Genomic DNA, 6000 nt, shown 5'->3' with positions numbered 1-6000 from the left:
CATCCTCAACATCTAAGGGAGATTGTGGTTATTTATCATCAAGTGTCACTTCACCATCAACACCAGTAAACACTGGTTGTGCAGACCTCAACCTCGACCTTGATGTTCCCACTATTCTGACATCAATGTCATACAACTCATCCTCACTACTCAACACTGCTTTCCAAAATGGATCATTAAGTCCAAGGCGACGTGCTTCTGCTTCCTCCTCATCCTCACTCACATCCTTCTCGATGTAATGATCATCCAAATCAGACTGGTGCACTGTAGTTCTTGAATGAGACACAAGACACAAGATACAAATTAATTACTTGTTGACCCTCATATGCAGCCACTACGGACAACACATCATGGTTAGATGTAAGCAAGTGAAGACCATTGTGCATCCACAAGCCAGGATGTTTATAGTAGACTAGGCACCTTGAATGTAACCATACTTGGTCACAACCGTCTGTATCTCAACCAGAACAGTTCAACCTCATCATCAGGTTCATGATACACATCAGTGTTATCCCCAACATATTCCTTATTGTGATGCCTATAAATTACCCCATCATGATGGACTTGAAAAAGTAACTTCCTCGCAGCCATCCTACAAAATATTGTCAATTAAATTAGTGTTGGACCAAACATATAAAATTAAAAGTAGTCAAACCAAGCACCAAACATAAAGTAAACAAATCGATCTATTGGACCAAACAGATAAATTTTTCTCTTTTCCTATACAAGGGTCCACCTCAGTCACAACCCAACAACAGAAAACAATAGCATACAATAACACCTCGGATAGTTGTTCTCAAATTGGGACCACTAAAAGCCACTCAGCCACACACCAGCATACAACATTGGATCCACCCACGTGCAACATTAGACACAAACATCCTCAAAACTTCAACATTGGACATAGACATCCTCAAAACCGAAACATTGGACACATATATCCTCAAAACTGAAACATTGGACACAGACATCCTCCAAAACTGAAACATTTTCCATGAAAAGTTCACATATAACGAATTGAACATATGTTCATGCACAAATATTGAAGATACACACAGATTGAACAATAAATAAGCTCACAAAGAATACATAGAGAAATTCGAGATTGACTCACCTCTGCGATACCGACTACGCAAATAAGATAGAGAGAAATTCGATGAAAACCACCCAAAATGTTTGAAACCACTTAGATTGGTGCATTTACCACTAAAAATCAGTTCTCCAAGAGTTTGGGATCGATGAAGTCATGAGTCTGGTCTGGTCTGGAGAGAAAACAAAAAAAGGCTTAGGGTTTTCGAATTTGGTCTCAATGAAGTCAGGGGTGATTTTGTCTTTGCAGTGGTAGTTAGGCACGTGAGAAGCAGGTGTTCGAGATTTCCGTTAACTTTAACTCTGATTGCAGACGGAAGGGGGGGATTGGTACATTTTAAAAGTAAGCAGGTCCACTTGGTTGCAATTGTTAGTTTTGTGGGTACATTGTGAATTGAGTGAAAGTTCGAGAGGGTAAAGTGTAATTAACCCTTAAAAATACTCATACAGTAGGTTGGAATTGCCTATACTATGGACTTCAACATCACCTCCTTTCCTGCCTGAGATAGAAAGTTAACCTTCCAATTGCTCATTCTATTTCTTATGGAATCCAAGATAGGTCTAAAAGCTACCAATTTTTGTCTACCCATATAAGAAGGACGACCAATGTATTTCTCATAAGATCTTGCCTCCCTCAATCTTACTCCTGATAGAATTGCATTTTTAGCATCTTGTCTTGTGTTCTTGCTAAAATAAATAGCTATTTTTTCAAGATTTAGCCTTTGTTTAGATGTATGTTCATACAAGCTCAGCAATCTATACAACCTGCTACACTCCAGTGCATTAGCTTTGCAAAAAAGTAAACTATCATCTGCAAAAAAGAAATAGGTGCCTCGAGCAGGAAACCTAGAGATGAGTCATTTCTCTCCTCAGCTTTATCCAACAACTTGCCAAACACCTCTGAGCAAAGTATGAATAGGTAAGGGGATAGAGAATCCCCTTGTCTTAACCCTCTTGAAGGATGAAAAGATTTCTGTGGAACATGATTAATCAACAAGGAGTAGCTCACTATTTCTACACACTTCATGATCAAGGCAATCCATTTCACTCCAGATCCCATTTTCTTTAAAACAACAGCCAAAAACTCTCACTCGATTATATCGTATGCCTTGCTCATATCCAATTTTAGTGCAATATACCCTTCCTTTTTACCCTTCATTCTATGATACATGGAGTGCATGGATTTATAGGCAACAATGATATTGTATGAGATTAAACGACCTGGAACAAATGCACTCTGGGAAGGTGAGATCAAAATAGGAAGAAACTGTTTTAGCCTGTTTGCCAAGACTTTGGAGACAATTTTATAAAGGACATTGCACAGGCTTATAAGCCTATACTCAGAGACCAATTGTGGTTTTTTCTTATTTTGGATCAGTGCTATGAAGGTCTCATTAATACCACTCAAGCCTCTACTAAAAGACAAGAACTCTTTGACTGCCAAAAACACCTCAGCCCCCACAACAGGCCAATTGTCTTGATAGAACCCTACTGAGAACCCATCAGGACCTGGTGAACTCATATGGTCCATCTCAAATACTGCCTTCTTCACTTCCTCAAAGTTGCACTCCCTTTCAAGTTGTCTTTTCATCTCAGAGGTAACCATTGGTTCAATGTCACATAGAGTTGTATCAATGTCTCGAGGATTGGATGACTTAAACAAAGTCTGGTAATATTCTTGGAATAGTTGGCTAATTTACTCTTGATTTCTAGCACTCTGGAATCTTTCATTCTCAATCTTCTTTATCTCATTCGACTGTCTCCTTTGTGTAGCACATCTATAAAAATATTTAGAGTTTTTGTCCCCTTCTTTTAACCATAACTTCTTAGATCTTTGTCTCCATTTTGTTTCCTCTTCCTCCACCAAGACATCCACTTCTTCCTGCAAGTCTTTTACCAGACTTTTAACTTGGATCTGCACCTCGATAGATCTTCCTTTAAGCTAAACATTGAATTATATCTTCTCATGCTAGACCCCTAAGCCCTTTGTATTATGTCCTTGCATTCCTGTTGTTTAGACCAACTAGCCTCATAACGAAAAAACTTATCTGATCTTCTGTTCATTCCTTCATCATTCTCATAGGATATTAGAAGAGCAGATGCCAAGGATAATTACCAAAAGCACGATCCAACATCTATTTGATAAATGCAGCCCCTTCCCTTTTGTTGCACCAAGTGAATTTAGACCCTTCATACCCTAAATCACAGAGTTCACGTGCATCAAGAGCCACTCTAAATTTTTTCATTTGAGAAAAATATCTATTAGTTGCACCATACTGCTCATCATTAGTAAGCAACTCGTTAAAATCCCCATAGTATAGCTATGCTACCTGTCCCTCAGGTTTTAATCTTCTAAGCAACTGCCAACTTTCCTTTCTTTTTTCCACCACTGGATTTCCATAGAAACATGTTACCATCACCTTTTCTTCAGCATCATCAAGGCTAATAGACATTGAAATATGGCTCTGGGAGTAAGAGAATAAGTTAGCTTGTATCTCAGATTTCCAAATCATAGCTAGTCCTCCACTTTTCCCTATACAGTCCTGTAACGCTCCAATGGAAGGCCCAAACCACATGGCCTATACTCTAAAAGGACTAGTAAATGATACAATTAGAGCTCCATTGAAACCTTATAAAGAGCAAGAACTTCTCCTTCCCAAGCAATGTGGGATCCCATACACCACCTACCATTATCCATATCATATGGGGTATCACAATCTACCCCCCTTAAATTCCCGACGTCCTCGTCGGGCCTGTCCATTGTAGGTGGCACGGCTCAAGTCCCACATTTCTAGTTGGGATAGGCTCTGATACCATTTGTAACGCTCCAATGGAAGGCCCAAACCACATGGCCTATACTCTAAAAGGACTAGTCAATGATACAATTAGAGCTCCATTGAAACCTTATAAAGAGCAAGAACTTCTCCTTCCCAAGCAATGTGGGATCCCATACACCACCTACCATTATCCGTATCATATGGGGTATCACAGTCCACCACAAAACTACCTCCAAAACCCAATCTATTTCTATTGCTCTCCACCCATTCTCTCCTGCATTTAATTTCCTAGAGAACTATGATTTTTGGGCCCTTCTCCTTCACTAAAAGGTGAAGCTCACGAATTGTCCGAGAGTTGCCAAGCCCTCTGCAGTTCCAACTAAGAAGAATCATGGGGATTGACAGGCCATTAATAAATTGTCACACTCCTAATCTCTTAGTGTCAATTTAGTTTTTTTTTTCCATTACACCCTCATGAATCACTTTAGCCTTTCTTTTAAAAGATTGGTCATGCATTTCCATATCCTTATCTATCTCATTCACCTGACTATTGAGAGTAGTCATACATGCACGTGCCCTTCTTTTCCAACTAGTGTCTTTACGAGGCCCCTTCTTTCCAGCTTTGAGAAAATTATCCTTTAGGACAACTGAGCATATATGGTCAGAGGAAACCTCTAACTAATCTGTTGACAAAGCTCCCCCATTAATGATATTGATGCCCTGATGATCCTGATTAGATGCACTAGTTGCTTGTGAGTGGCTGCTGCAATTTCGTGCATAACAGCTGCCTCTAAGCCATGGTCAACTTTCCTTGCATTGAAAGAGAATATATTGTTACCAAAATTAGACCCCAAAATTTGGTCAATCCCACCATTAGCGTGATTTAATTGAATGCCTTCCTGATTTTCAGCTTCTTCCAAATCCTTGCCATCTTGTCCACCATCGAGCTTAGACTCGCCTAAAACCACCCTGCGGCCACTCTCTAATGACCCTCCAGCACCTTGCTTCTTCTCTTCAGTGACATAAGTCTGAAATATATTTTTACTACTCACCTTCAACCATGCACCATACTGCTGACTGAAACTATCCACAACATGCTTTCCCATCTCCACCTTTTCACATCTTCCTGCACCATGCTTGATTGTGCCACAATGATAACAAAAGTTAGGCATCCTTTCATATTTGAAGTGTATCTAGTACTTTGTTCCCTCTAGAGATATGAATCTACCTCTAGCAAGAGGTTTGGTGATATCCATCATAACTTTAACACGTAAAACTTTTCTCCAATAGGTATCACTACCATCTGTGCCACCATGAGAACTTCTCCAATAGAACTTCCCAGTTTTTCTCCCATACTTGCAGACATACCATCAAATGGCATATCATGACATTGAATCCAAAAAGGTTCATATCGAAAATGCATTTCCATGACAGACTTTACACCTTCACAATCTTGTATGCACAACAGGCTTTTATCAAAGGACCATGGACGCCCACTCAAGACCCTTGTTTTATCTGCTTTCCTTTTAAACTCGACTAGAAACTTATTTCTCCCCACCTCTTTGAAGACTGATTTTCCCTCTACATGCCATACTTTAGTCAAAGTATTCATGAGGGCCCCTCTGGTTGTCTCCTTATCAGCTGTCAAACATATCATAATACAAAGTTTACTTTTCGATGCAGACAAAGAAACTTCTTCAGTACTAACCTCTATCTCCTATTGTTCCTCTTTTGTCAACTTCAGTCCCTCACATAGCAATGGCAAATCACCATCCATCCTCCCAATCTCCACATACTAGAGTCTAAGAGAAGAAAAACTCTAAGTTTTCACTTGGAGAGAACACCTTACTTTCACGTGGTGAAAGAAGGACCGACAGAAGAGATCAAAGTTGTAGTTTAAAAAAATAGTAGTGTTAATTGAAATGATGTTTGAACATAAATATCTTTGTGAGTTTTTTTAAGGATTTTATGAAATTTATTTTGGATATATTTTATAAAATATGAAAACGGAAGTAAACTTAGACCAAAATTATTTTTGAGTTGAAAAATTGTCTTGACGTTTAAAAGATGCTTAATTTGAAGTGAATTAAAGAAAAGGAAAGCACCAACCATTGGCCCGTTTGACTACACAGTC

This window comes from Juglans regia, chromosome 11 (assembly GCF_001411555.2).
Source record: "Juglans regia cultivar Chandler chromosome 11, Walnut 2.0, whole genome shotgun sequence".
Lineage (NCBI taxonomy): Eukaryota > Viridiplantae > Streptophyta > Magnoliopsida > Fagales > Juglandaceae > Juglans > Juglans regia.
Note: the sequence above shows the minus strand (reverse complement) of the source record.